This window comes from Schistosoma haematobium, chromosome 2 (genome assembly GCF_000699445.3).
Source record: "Schistosoma haematobium chromosome 2, whole genome shotgun sequence".
Taxonomy (NCBI): domain Eukaryota; kingdom Metazoa; phylum Platyhelminthes; class Trematoda; order Strigeidida; family Schistosomatidae; genus Schistosoma; species Schistosoma haematobium.
In genome coordinates this window covers 18,583,328-18,598,951 of record NC_067197.1, presented here as the reverse complement: position 1 = coordinate 18,598,951, position 15,624 = coordinate 18,583,328, and the positions used below count along the sequence as shown (strand labels likewise).

General features: G+C 37.5%; 1 protein-coding gene across 1 annotated transcript in view; it reads right to left on the bottom strand.

Annotated features, from left to right (window-relative positions):
• Window positions 1-2,071: 2,071 nt before the first annotated feature.
• Window positions 2,072-15,624, bottom strand: part of MS3_00000263 (uncharacterized protein) — a 46,984-nt gene continuing 33,431 nt past the window's right edge. The window contains exons 4-5 of the mRNA XM_051208100.1: window positions 2,434-2,835; window positions 2,072-2,331 (exon numbers count right to left, since the gene is read on the bottom strand). The gene's annotated coding sequence lies outside the window, so the exon portion shown is untranslated. The remainder of the gene's footprint in view (window positions 2,332-2,433; window positions 2,836-15,624) is intronic.

The window sequence follows — 15,624 nt, the reverse complement described above, 5'->3', positions numbered from 1 at the left end:
CGTTCACTTTATGAAGTTTCTGTATGGAAAGCCACTGAATGTCAGTTGTTCTTATTATACTTAGGACCTGTAGTTCTTCATAATAGGTTACCACTATCAATGTACAGAAACTTCCGGACACTGTCGTTGTCAATATATTTATTATCGCACCCTAAGTTGCACACCACATTAGCAAACAGTGTTCGGGTATATATTAACAACTTCTTATTAGGTTACGAAAAGTGTTACGGTAGCGAGCAATTAATCTACAATGTTCATAGTTTAAAGCACATTGTAAAGGACGTTATAGAGCATGGAAGTTTAGAGTCGTTCTCTGCCTTTCCTTTTGAATCATACATGAGGAAAATTAGGCGTTCAGTACACTGCGGATTTGCTGCGGCTAAACAAGCCGCACAGCGATATGCCGAAGAAGTTTACTTTCAAAGTATACTGAATCAGGATATGGCTGACAATGTCACTGAGCCTGAGGTAACTGATGATTCTTCCGAGCAAATCGTCAGTTACAGGAACTCAAAGCTATCTACTACAAGGCCGGACAATGTAGTTATTGCAAAAGGTAGACCAGGGTTCGTAACAGAAATAGGTGATGGAGGCCTTATTAGGTTCCAGCCATTCCATAATCCTTCCGATTTATATACCGACCCTTTTCCCTCCAGTAATATTGGTATCTTTAAGTGTTCTACCTTAAGCCACGAGTGCACGTGGATAACACTGACAGACATACTTTGTAAGTGCATGTGTATGCGCACACAACACTATGAGGTCATTATCCCTCTTTTGCATACATTCGAGTAGCAGATGTGACATCACTTCTCAAGGATTGTTGCAAATATAGTACTACATGCAGCTAGTGTCTGTTGGTTAGTGCTTTTGCGTAGTTCAACATGAAGTGTTCAAGAATGTAATCAATTTTCAATTTCTCACGCCTTGGCATTCATTTATAGCATCAAAGTAGGAAGTACATTTTAGTGGACGACAAGGAGAAGATGCAAGTAGTATGCATCCCAAGCAAATGGCTGGTGAACAAGGATCATTATGCTTATCACGATAATGTTATTGAGCATGATATTGTTCAGGTTGTTGATTTGGACAGTCGATTCACGCTGCGAAAATGCACCGTTATGCATAGTTGTGGTAAGTTGTAATCAATTAACATTTATTGTTTTCAGACGACTACAATGCAGCCCAGGAATTAAAAGCGTGTTTAACAACAGTACTGGGCTACAATACTAACATCACGACTAACGATGAAACGCAGTCTTGTCACGCAGACAAGCCGAAAAGGTAAATTGTTCAATTTATTATATCACTTGTGTTAGGACTGTCAAACGAAAAATACTGATTATTTATGCACCTCAGAAGAACTAGAGGTTGCTGAGGTTGAGGCTGGATTTGCCCCGGTGGAATTTCCAGTTTTCAACATTTTGACAGGAAACTTTTCTCCCATTGCGAGGTTTGTACCTACTTATCAATTCTCATATAGTAGTTCACCAAAAGCTGACGTTTCATGTTATGACCTTGGATGTCTTGTTTTGCTACCACGCGACTTATCAACCAATCCGGATACGACTTATACGGATCTTTACACTAGGCCAACCAATGACGTTCAACCGGTGCGGGCAGTCTAGCGTCCTGATTGGTTCTATGTCCTCCGAGCCCTTCCACTTGAGTCCAGAACACAATACCAGCTTCGAATCAGAGCAGATCGTTTATTTCAAACATACTCGGTTTATATATCAGCCAGACAGAACACAACGCACCATAAATTAGAAAATAACATGTGTACACAAATAAGCCAAAAAGTGGCTGTGAACGAGGGGGACAGTGAATAATAGACTGAGCATAGATTAAGAACCGTAAATCGTATAATAATAAATTATAGGTCAAAATAAAGCTTATAATGAGAGGAATATAAATATACGCAATGTAATTGTTGAATAATTATACAATAAGAATATTTATAGAATATTAGTCCATTAATAGTCCTCGGGAGTTACCTGTAATTTAATCTCCACTCGGATATAACACCTCCACCCTTTTTTTTGAAAATTCCAACTTTAGATTCTGATTTAAAAAAGAATTATGTGTGACTTTAAATTCCTCAACATTCTCCTCCTCCTCGAAATAATGTTGGGTCTGCCCAAAACTGTTACAAATAGCTGTTGTTGCAAGGCCAACATCTTCTGCTGGTGCTGTAATATTAACCGCAACTGTTCGAAAGAAATCGACATTTTTTTGCCAATACTTATCATCGTGCGAAGTTTGTGGAAATCCCGAAAGTGAACTTCAGTTATTGCGAATACAACTGATTACTGAATTTTAATAAATAGTCTAAAACAATACAGGAAAGAGTAGAAAGGGAAGGAGTAGGAACAATGTAGGAAAAACTTAACATATGTATTATAACAAACATTTTAAAGGGTTTTAGCTCACCCTTTCTTTGGATCCCCATCCACGTTTATGTACTTTATCTCTTGCGTCATGCAAGAAGGCCTGGCTTGCTGTAGCCATGGCGTGTATTATATCCTTTTCCTGGCAGCTTGCACTTCTGAAACGTGAACTCAAAGCACCTACAAATATGTTAATACAGTAAAGTGGACTTACTTTGAACCGTCAAGTAAAATTTGTACTTACTAATACCAAATTTACTTCTGGTTCTGTGCAAGGTGTATGTGTTTGCCAGTTCAGTGACCGCTTTCAGGATAATTCTGAACATGTGATTTGTATCATCGCTCAAACTTTTGTTATCAGGAATACAGTAAATGCAACTTACGTTTATCACCTTCCGTCGACGTACGTGGAATTGGTGGTGATGAAACGTCAGCTTTTGATGAACTACTATATAAGGGAATAGAAATAAAGGAGACGTGAACTACGCAAACAGTTTAATTGGCGTGTTTATGAACATAAAACAAGAACAAACGACTGTGTATATATCGTCAAATTAGTAATAAAAAATAATTAAGAAAAAACAACTTACTACTGTGGTAAGATATGACTCTAGAATAAATGTTTGTGCAGTCATAATTTGGAGTGATGCGATGAAAGTCTCAACTGAGTGAAAAGGATAATGAAATATCAATATTTATGAGACATATATGCATAGTGAAGATAAAACGGGTCTGAGAAGTTAATTTAAGTGTAACACATGTTATTGTCTTAATTACAAACTTCGTTATCTTAAGAATATTTATTTAGAGGGAAAGAAGAAAGAAAAGAAGTGAACACCTAGTGAAAAGTTTCATCCATGATAAGAATAATAATTGCGTAATGAATATCAACCTCAGAAGGAAAACAACGATTTAGAAAAATAAAATAAAAATCCTTTAATGCACTGGGATGAATACATTTAGATTTCTGTAATGGTATACAGACGTAAAAAGATTTAAAGGTTTTATTTTGCTTTTCAGGCAATTAAATGAATGACGGACCTTGTTTGTATAAATCATTTTTGAATACATTGATATTCAATAGGTGACATAATCCACTTTCGGAAAGAAAATCTTCAAGCAGACTTCTGAACCGGGTTGTAGTTTCACTGCAACGGAGGTTCACTGGCAGTCTGTTCCACATCGTTGAGTAGCGAATAAGGAAAAATTCTGACGTAAGTTTGGGTGGGCTCTTGGAATCGCTAGAATATTCTCCTTATTGCATAGATTGTGGGATATCATAAGGTATGAAGGGGTGGATACCGAAGAGTAGGAAATACCGTTAATAAGCCAGTAGATAAAGACAAGATTTAATTTGATACGTCTGATCCAAAGAGGTTCTAAGTTGAGTTGTTGACATCTTTGGTGATAGTCTTTGTTATCAGAATACCCCAGAACAGCTTTGGTGAACTTTCTTTGAACACCTTCAATTTTAATCAGGTCATTATGTCTGCAATTACTGTAAACTAAAATACTATATTCAAGAATGGGTAAGATACGTTTTCTGCATAATAATAATAATCTCGATTCGATATTATTGAAGTTTATCATTATGAATCCAATGAGCTTTCTAGCTTTGGATACTTGAGATGCAATTTGCTCGGAAGAATTCGAACTGTTGCTTTATCTTAAACCCCAGTCACGAACAGTGTTGAGAGGTTTCTGTGTATGTTTGTGTATAGGCCAAAGCAGCTGTCAATGTGAATGAATCCACTTTTGTCAACATTAAGTGGCAAATTCCACGAAACAGTCCATTCGTATAACTTGTTTATTTCTTCTTGGATTATCGCTGAAATATAGCTTTCTTTGGTGGAAGAAGAGAATGAACAAACCTCTTTTAGGTCGTCGGCAAAAAGGAAAGGCTTACCGTACTGAAAGAGGGAACACACGTCATTGATAAAAAGGAGAAAGAGTAATGGACCAACCACACTTCCTTGTATAACCCCACTGGTTGCATTCACAGGTTTAGAGTAGCAAGATCCAAAGCAGACGATTTGGCTACGTTCTTCTAAAAAAGATTTGAGCCAAGATAAAAGGGGATTCTGTATGCCAAATGAAGAGAGTTTTAAAAGAAGAACTTTGTGTGAGACACTGTCGAAAGCCTTACTAAAATCGAAGTAAAGAATTATCACTGACTGACCACCCAAGCAACACAAAAGGGGAAAATGCTTTGGTAGCGAAAGGGGAAAACGCATCAGAATGTCGCCTGTCCGGGGAAATAATGCGGATTTCCCCCTTTTTCGCCGTTTTGTCGATAAATTACCGACTTTTCGCCTAAATTTCCACTGAATTGTCTACTTTTCGCCTAAATACACACAGAACTACCTATTTTCGATTCATTGACATAACCCAAAGGTTTCCTATGTTCGCCTTTATTTTCAACAACATACCGAAATAAAACTGCAATGCACTGGAAAACCGGTGTATTTTAAAAACATGTTATTTAAGAGGAAAATCGTATTATTGTACAACATTAGAGCAGAAGCTTGAGCATCAACCGTTTTGTATATCCATTGTAATTGCCAAATCATTGTTATTTGAAAAGATCTACAAAAGATGAAACAGGTGATGTATTATTCATAAGGCATTTGCATCTAATCTAAAGTTAACTGACACAAACACACATTCTCAAAACTTCTATGGTTTCCCAAGTAAGTAATAAAGTAAGCTCTTTGAGAAAATAATGTTTATTAAAATGTAGGTAGAACATAAAAAATTACATGGATTATTCACTTCAGCAACGTTGGTTCGCCAATTGAGAATTGAAGTTGCTGTCCTGTGAATTATAAAAGTTTAAAAAACAGAAAAAGTCACAACAGTCTATGAATGACATGTCTTGTTACAGCCAAATACATTGAGCTGCCAGGTTTGGGGAAATCCCCAAAGTGAAAAACATTCCGCAATGTTTAGGGATATTATGGGAAATCCCCAAAATGTTCGTAGCACATTTTTGCACACTAACATTTCATCAACATAATATAAATAACCCTCAAAGTAGTAAATTTGAATAAATAAATTTACATTTTGATGCATTACAGGCTTTTGGTGAGGGATAGTCTATCGAATTTCAGGTCTTGTTTTAATACATCAACAAACAGACACGAGACAAAGAGTTGTCGGTTTTAAACCACTTTCTCAAATTCGAACGCTATGCAGGTGAGTTATTAGCAGCGCAGGTCGGAAACTTTGGGTGTTGTCTGTGTTTAGTCTTACTTAAGTCAATTATTTCTTTCAGAATAATAATAGACCGGTAGATAAGATTACAAAAAGGCGGGCTGAAGCTGCAAAATACATGAGGTTGTTCGGTTGTTCCCGAGCAACGTATTACAGAAGGTTGAGGAAATTAAAAGCACAGTTTATAAAGAAGTGTCAGTTACCGAGCTGTGACGAAGAGACAGACAATCCAGTTGTCGTCACAGAATCGCGTATAACCGTAGCTACAGAGCAGTGGGCTAATATTATCACAGATACAGCTACTGCTTCATGTAGTTACGTCCTGTGTCCAGACAACACAATCAGTGGTAGTATCTGTTTAATTATTAAAAATTTATAGGTTGTGTGATGTTATGAATGTCTCCAGCCATTCATCTTTCAAACAAAGAACAGTCAGACGGAATAGTCATTGAAATGATGAAAGGTGGTTACATAAGCATGAAGAAGGCTGATCAAATATTGGACCTTTTTCGTGCGAGATATCCAGAACTCCCAACGTCCGTCCGTAGTGTTCTACGTCGATGCAACGACATGGAGTCTAAAACCCTGGAATCGGGAACTTACTACCATTTAGGATTGAAATCGACTTTACTGAGGACTTCAGAAAATTGGCTACGTAAAATACATTTCACAGAATTGAAGCTGCAGTTAAACAATGATGGTCTAAATTTGTTCAAAAGCTCTAACCAACAGCTGTGGCCGATCCTAGGTCGCATAATAAGTCCATTAGTTAGTAATGTATTCATAGTTGGGATCTACGTTGGTGAAGTAAAACCATCTGATTTCAACATGTCGGCAGCACTTATAACTGAGTTACAAGAGTTGCTGACGGTAGGTAATAATGTTGACAAGTTTCACGTACATTTAACAGTTAAATTAGTTGCTGTTATTTGTGACGCTCCAGCTCTCAGTAACGTCAGATATGTTGTTGGACATAACGCTACCGCTGGCTGTGACAAATGTCAGGTTTTAGGGACGCGAATGGGTGGTCGAATGACTTTCCCCAATGGTGAACACGACTTAAGAAATGATGTCACTTTTCGTAGTAGGTCCCAATCTATCCATCATCGTGGTAGAAGTTCATTTGAAAATCTGCCAGTGGATATGATTAAATGTTTCCCCTGTGAACCTGTGCATATGATATACTTAGATGTTACTAAAAACTTATTTCATTATGGAAGGAGCTAGCTACTAAGCGACTTAATAGGATGGATCAATCTATTATCGCATCAATAAATGATGCACTAGATTAATGTAGACAGCACACTACATGCGACTTTCAACGGAAATGTCGTTCACTTTATGAAGTTTCTGTATGGAAAGCCACTGAATGTCAGTTGTTCTTATTATACTTAGGACCTGTAGTTCTTCATAATAGGTTACCACTATCAATGTACAGAAACTTCCGGACACTGTCGTTGTCAATATATTTATTATCGCACCCTAAGTTGCACACCACATTAGCAAACAGTGTTCGGGTATATATTAACAACTTCTTATTAGGTTACGAAAAGTGTTACGGTAGCGAGCAATTAATCTACAATGTTCATAGTTTAAAGCACATTGTAAAGGACGTTATAGAGCATGGAAGTTTAGAGTCGTTCTCTGCCTTTCCTTTTGAATCATACATGAGGAAAATTAGGCGTTCAGTACACTGCGGATTTGCTGCGGCTAAACAAGCCGCACAGCGATATGCCGAAGAAGTTTACTTTCAAAGTATACTGAATCAGGATATGGCTGACAATGTCACTGAGCCTGAGGTAACTGATGATTCTTCCGAGCAAATCGTCAGTTACAGGAACTCAAAGCTATCTACTACAAGGCCGGACAATGTAGTTATTGCAAAAGGTAGACCAGGGTTCGTAACAGAAATAGGTGATGGAGGCCTTATTAGGTTCCAGCCATTCCATAATCCTTCCGATTTATATACCGACCCTTTTCCCTCCAGTAATATTGGTATCTTTAAGTGTTCTACCTTAAGCCACGAGTGCACGTGGATAACACTGACAGACATACTTTGTAAGTGCATGTGTATGCGCACACAACACTATGAGGTCATTATCCCTCTTTTGCATACATTCGAGTAGCAGATGTGACATCACTTCTCAAGGATTGTTGCAAATATAGTACTACATGCAGCTAGTGTCTGTTGGTTAGTGCTTTTGCGTAGTTCAACATGAAGTGTTCAAGAATGTAATCAATTTTCAATTTCTCACGCCTTGGCATTCATTTATAGCATCAAAGTAGGAAGTACATTTTAGTGGACGACAAGGAGAAGATGCAAGTAGTATGCATCCCAAGCAAATGGCTGGTGAACAAGGATCATTATGCTTATCACGATAATGTTATTGAGCATGATATTGTTCAGGTTGTTGATTTGGACAGTCGATTCACGCTGCGAAAATGCACCGTTATGCATAGTTGTGGTAAGTTGTAATCAATTAACATTTATTGTTTTCAGACGACTACAATGCAGCCCAGGAATTAAAAGCGTGTTTAACAACAGTACTGGGCTACAATACTAACATCACGACTAACGATGAAACGCAGTCTTGTCACGCAGACAAGCCGAAAAGGTAAATTGTTCAATTTATTATATCACTTGTGTTAGGACTGTCAAACGAAAAATACTGATTATTTATGCACCTCAGAAGAACTAGAGGTTGCTGAGGTTGAGGCTGGATTTGCCCCGGTGGAATTTCCAGTTTTCAACATTTTGACAGGAAACTTTTCTCCCATTGCGAGGTTTGTACCTACTTATCAATTCTCATATAGTAGTTCACCAAAAGCTGACGTTTCATGTTATGACCTTGGATGTCTTGTTTTGCTACCACGCGACTTATCAACCAATCCGGATACGACTTATACGGATCTTTACACTAGGCCAACCAATGACGTTCAACCGGTGCGGGCAGTCTAGCGTCCTGATTGGTCCTATGTCCTCCGAGCCCTTCCACTTGAGTCCAGAACACAATACCAGCTTCGAATCAGAGCAGATCGTTTATTTCAAACATACTCGGTTTATATATAAACCAGACAGACCACAACGCACCATAAATTAGAAAATAACATGTGTACACAAATAAGCCAAAAAGTGGCTGTGAACGAGGGGGACAGTGAATAATAGACTGAGCATAGATTAAGAACCGTAAATCGTATAATAATAAATTATAGGTCAAAATAAAGCTTATAATAAGAGGAATATAAATATACGCAATGTAATTGTTGAATAATTATACAATAAGAATATTTATAGAATATTAGTCCATTAATAGTCCTCGGGAGTTACCTGTAATTTAATCTCCACTCGGATATAACACCTCCACCCTTTTTTTTGAAAATTCCAACTTTAGATTCTGATTTAAAAAAGAATTATGTGTGACTTTAAATTCCTCAACATTCTCCTCCTCCTCGAAATAATGTTGGGTCTGCCCAAAACTGTTACAAATAGCTGTTGTTGCAAGGCCAACATCTTCTGCTGGTGCTGTAATATTAACCGCAACTGTTCGAAAGAAATCGACATTTTTGCCAATACTTATCATCGTGCGAAGTTTGTGGAAATCCCGAAAGTGAACTTCAGTTATTGCGAATACAACTGATTACTGAATTTTAATAAATAGTCTAAAACAATACAGGAAAGAGTAGAAAGGGAAGGAGTAGGAACAATGTAGGAAAAACTTAACATATGTATTATAACAAACATTTTAAAGGGTTTTAGCTCACCCTTTCTTTGGATCCCCATCCACGTTTATGTACTTTATCTCTTGCGTCATGCAAGAAGGCCTGGCTTGCTGTAGCCATGGCGTGTATTATATCCTTTTCCTGGCAGCTTGCACTTCTGAAACGTGAACTCAAAGCACCTACAAATATGTTAATACAGTAAAGTGGACTTACTTTGAACCGTCAAGTAAAATTTGTACTTACTAATACCAAATTTACTTCTGGTTCTGTGCAAGGTGTATGTGTTTGCCAGTTCAGTGACCGCTTTCAGGATAATTCTGAACATGTGATTTGTATCATCGCTCAAACTTTTGTTATCAGGAATACAGTAAATGCAACTTACGTTTATCACCTTCCGTCGACGTACGTGGAATTGGTGGTGATGAAACGTCAGCTTTTGATGAACTACTATATAAGGGAATAGAAATAAAGGAGACGTGAACTACGCAAACAGTTTAATTGGCGTGTTTATGAACATAAAACAAGAACAAACGACTGTGTATATATCGTCAAATTAGTAATAAAAAATAATTAAGAAAAAACAACTTACTACTGTGGTAAGATATGACTCTAGAATAAATGTTTGTGCAGTCATAATTTGGAGTGATGCGATGAAAGTCTCAACTGAGTGAAAAGGATAATGAAATATCAATATTTATGAGACATATATGCATAGTGAAGATAAAACGGGTCTGAGAAGTTAATTTAAGTGTAACACATGTTATTGTCTTAATTACAAACTTCGTTATCTTAAGAATATTTATTTAGAGGGAAAGAAGAAAGAAAAGAAGTGAACACCTAGTGAAAAGTTTCATCCATGATAAGAATAATAATTGCGTAATGAATATCAACCTCAGAAGGAAAACAACGATTTAGAAAAATAAAATAAAAATCCTTTAATGCACTGGGATGAATACATTTAGATTTCTGTAATGGTATACAGACGTAAAAAGATTTAAAGGTTTTATTTTGCTTTTCAGGCAATTAAATGAATGACGGACCTTGTTTGTATAAATCATTTTTGAATACATTGATATTCAATAGGTGACATAATCCACTTTCGGAAAGAAAATCTTCAAGCAGACTTCTGAACCGGGTTGTAGTTTCACTGCAACGGAGGTTCACTGGCAGTCTGTTCCACATCGTTGAGTAGCGAATAAGGAAAAATTCTGACGTAAGTTTGGGTGGGCTCTTGGAATCGCTAGAATATTCTCCTTATTGCATAGATTGTGGGATATCATAAGGTATGAAGGGGTGGATACCGAAGAGTAGGAAATACCGTTAATAAGCCAGTAGATAAAGACAAGATTTAATTTGATACGTCTGATCCAAAGAGGTTCTAAGTTGAGTTGTTGACATCTTTGGTGATAGTCTTTGTTATCAGAATACCCCAGAACAGCTTTGGTGAACTTTCTTTGAACACCTTCAATTTTAATCAGGTCATTATGTCTGCAATTACTGTAAACTAAAATACTATATTCAAGAATGGGTAAGATACGTTTTCTGCATAATAATAATCTCGATTCGATATTATTGAAGTTTATCATTATGAATCCAATGAGCTTTCTAGCTTTGGATACTTGAGATGCAATTTGCTCGGAAGAATTCGAACTGTTGCTTTATCTTAAACCCCAGTCACGAACAGTGTTGAGAGGTTTCTGTGTATGTTTGTGTATAGGCCAAAGCAGCTGTCAATGTGAATGAATCCACTTTTGTCAACATTAAGTGGCAAATTCCACGAAACAGTCCATTCGTATAACTTGTTTATTTCTTCTTGGATTATCGCTGAAATATAGCTTTCTTTGGTGGAAGAAGAGAATGAACAAACCTCTTTTAGGTCGTCGGCAAAAAGGAAAGGCTTACCGTACTGAAAGAGGGAACACACGTCATTGATAAAAAGGAGAAAGAGTAATGGACCAACCACACTTCCTTGTATAACCCCACTGGTTGCATTCACAGGTTTAGAGTAGCAAGATCCAAAGCAGACGATTTGGCTACGTTCTTCTAAAAAGATTTGAGCCAAGATAAAAGGGGATTCTGTATGCCAAATGAAGAGAGTTTTAAAAGAAGAACTTTGTGTGAGACACTGTCGAAAGCCTTACTAAAATCGAAGTAAAGAATTATCACTGACTGACCACCCAAGCAACACAAAAAGGGAAAATGCTTTGGTAGCGAAAGGGGAAAACGCATCAGAATGTCGCCTGTCCGGGGAAATAATGCGGATTTCCCTTTTTCGCCGTTTTGTCGATAAATTACCGACTTTTCGCCTAAATTTCCACTGAATTGTCTACTTTTCGCCTAAATACACACAGAACTACCTATTTTCGATTCATTGACATAACCCAAAGGTTTCCTATGTTCGCCTTTATTTTCAACAACATACCGAAATAAAACTGCAATGCACTGGAAAACCGGTGTATTTTAAAAACATGTTATTTAAGAGGAAAATCGTATTATTGTACAACATTAGAGCAGAAGCTTGAGCATCAACCGTTTTGTATATCCATTGTAATTGCCAAATCATTGTTATTTGAAAAGATCTACAAAAGATGAAACAGGTGATGTATTATTCATAAGGCATTTGCATCTAATCTAAAGTTAACTGACACAAACACACATTCTCAAAACTTCTATGGTTTCCCAAGTAAGTAATAAAGTAAGCTCTTTGAGAAAATAATGTTTATTAAAATGTAGGTAGAACATAAAAAAATTACATGGATTATTCACTTCAGCAACGTTGGTTCGCCAATTGAGAATTGAAGTTGCTGTCCTGTGAATTATAAAAGTTTAAAAAACAGAAAAAGTCACAACAGTCTATGAATGACATGTCTTGTTACAGCCAAATACATTGAGCTGCCAGGTTTGGGGAAATCCCCAAAGTGAAAAACATTCCGCAATGTTTAGGGATATTATGGGGAAATCCCCAAAATGTTCGTAGCACATTTTTGCACACTAACATTTCATCAACATAATATAAATAACCCTCAAAGTAGTAAATTTGAATAAATAAATTTACATTTTGATGCATTACAGGCTTTTGGTGAGGGATAGTCTATCGAATTTCAGGTCTTGTTTTAATACATCAACAAACAGACACGAGACAAAGAGTTGTCGGTTTTAAACCACTTTCTCAAATTCGAACGCTATGCAGGTGAGTTATTAGCAGCGCAGGTCGGAAACTTTGGGTGTTGTCTGTGTTTAGTCTTACTTAAGTCAATTATTTCTTTCAGAATAATAATAGACCGGTAGATAAGATTACAAAAAGGCGGGCTGAAGCTGCAAAATACATGAGGTTGTTCGGTTGTTCCCGAGCAACGTATTACAGAAGGTTGAGGAAATTAAAAGCACAGTTTATAAAGAAGTGTCAGTTACCGAGCTGTGACGAAGAGACAGACAATCCAGTTGTCGTCACAGAATCGCGTATAACCGTAGCTACAGAGCAGTGGGCTAATATTATCACAGATACAGCTACTGCTTCATGTAGTTACGTCCTGTGTCCAGACAACACAATCAGTGGTAGTATCTGTTTAATTATTAAAAATTTATAGGTTGTGTGATGTTATGAATGTCTCCAGCCATTCATCTTTCAAACAAAGAACAGTCAGACGGAATAGTCATTGAAATGATGAAAGGTGGTTACATAAGCATGAAGAAGGCTGATCAAATATTGGACCTTTTTCGTGCGAGATATCCAGAACTCCCAACGTCCGTCCGTAGTGTTCTACGTCGATGCAACGACATGGAGTCTAAAACCCTGGAATCGGGAACTTACTACCATTTAGGATTGAAATCGACTTTACTGAGGACTTCAGAAAATTGGCTACGTAAAATACATTTCACAGAATTGAAGCTGCAGTTAAACAATGATGGTCTAAATTTGTTCAAAAGCTCTAACCAACAGCTGTGGCCGATCCTAGGTCGCATAATAAGTCCATTAGTTAGTAATGTATTCATAGTTGGGATCTACGTTGGTGAAGTAAAACCATCTGATTTCAACATGTCGGCAGCACTTATAACTGAGTTACAAGAGTTGCTGACGGTAGGTAATAATGTTGACAAGTTTCACGTACATTTAACAGTTAAATTAGTTGCTGTTATTTGTGACGCTCCAGCTCTCAGTAACGTCAGATATGTTGTTGGACATAACGCTACCGCTGGCTGTGACAAATGTCAGGTTTTAGGGACGCGAATGGGTGGTCGAATGACTTTCCCCAATGGTGAACACGACTTAAGAAATGATGTCACTTTTCGTAGTAGGTCCCAATCTATCCATCATCGTGGTAGAAGTTCATTTGAAAATCTGCCAGTGGATATGATTAAATGTTTCCCCTGTGAACCTGTGCATATGATATACTTAGATGTTACTAAAAACTTATTTCATTATGGAAGGAGCTAGCTACTAAGCGACTTAATAGGATGGATCAATCTATTATCGCATCAATAAATGATGCACTAGATTAATGTAGACAGCACACTACATGCGACTTTCAACGGAAATGTCGTTCACTTTATGAAGTTTCTGTATGGAAAGCCACTGAATGTCAGTTGTTCTTATTATACTTAGGACCTGTAGTTCTTCATAATAGGTTACCACTATCAATGTACAGAAACTTCCGGACACTGTCGTTGTCAATATATTTATTATCGCACCCTAAGTTGCACACCACATTAGCAAACAGTGTTCGGGTATATATTAACAACTTCTTATTAGGTTACGAAAAGTGTTACGGTAGCGAGCAATTAATCTACAATGTTCATAGTTTAAAGCACATTGTAAAGGACGTTATAGAGCATGGAAGTTTAGAGTCGTTCTCTGCCTTTCCTTTTGAATCATACATGAGGAAAATTAGGCGTTCAGTACACTGCGGATTTGCTGCGGCTAAACAAGCCGCACAGCGATATGCCGAAGAAGTTTACTTTCAAAGTATACTGAATCAGGATATGGCTGACAATGTCACTGAGCCTGAGGTAACTGATGATTCTTCCGAGCAAATCGTCAGTTACAGGAACTCAAAGCTATCTACTACAAGGCCGGACAATGTAGTTATTGCAAAAGGTAGACCAGGGTTCGTAACAGAAATAGGTGATGGAGGCCTTATTAGGTTCCAGCCATTCCATAATCCTTCCGATTTATATACCGACCCTTTTCCCTCCAGTAATATTGGTATCTTTAAGTGTTCTACCTTAAGCCACGAGTGCACGTGGATAACACTGACAGACATACTTTGTAAGTGCATGTGTATGCGCACACAACACTATGAGGTCATTATCCCTCTTTTGCATACATTCGAGTAGCAGATGTGACATCACTTCTCAAGGATTGTTGCAAATATAGTACTACATGCAGCTAGTGTCTGTTGGTTAGTGCTTTTGCGTAGTTCAACATGAAGTGTTCAAGAATGTAATCAATTTTCAATTTCTCACGCCTTGGCATTCATTTATAGCATCAAAGTAGGAAGTACATTTTAGTGGACGACAAGGAGAAGATGCAAGTAGTATGCATCCCAAGCAAATGGCTGGTGAACAAGGATCATTATGCTTATCACGATAATGTTATTGAGCATGATATTGTTCAGGTTGTTGATTTGGACAGTCGATTCACGCTGCGAAAATGCACCGTTATGCATAGTTGTGGTAAGTTGTAATCAATTAACATTTATTGTTTTCAGACGACTACAATGCAGCCCAGGAATTAAAAGCGTGTTTAACAACAGTACTGGGCTACAATACTAACATCACGACTAACGATGAAACGCAGTCTTGTCACGCAGACAAGCCGAAAAGGTAAATTGTTCAATTTATTATATCACTTGTGTTAGGACTGTCAAACGAAAAATACTGATTATTTATGCACCTCAGAAGAACTAGAGGTTGCTGAGGTTGAGGCTGGATTTGCCCCGGTGGAATTTCCAGTTTTCAACATTTTGACAGGAAACTTTTCTCCCATTGCGAGGTTTGTACCTACTTATCAATTCTCATATAGTAGTTCACCAAAAGCTGACGTTTCATGTTATGACCTTGGATGTCTTGTTTTGCTACCACGCGACTTATCAACCAATCCGGATACGACTTATACGGATCTTTACACTAGGCCAACCAATGACGTTCAACCGGTGCGGGCAGTCTAGCGTACTTACTGGTCCTATATGTCCTCCGAGCCCTTCCACTTGAGTCCAGAACACAATACCAGCTTCGAATCAGAGCAGATCGTTTATTTCAAACATACTCGGTTTATATATCAGCCAGACAGAACACAACGCAC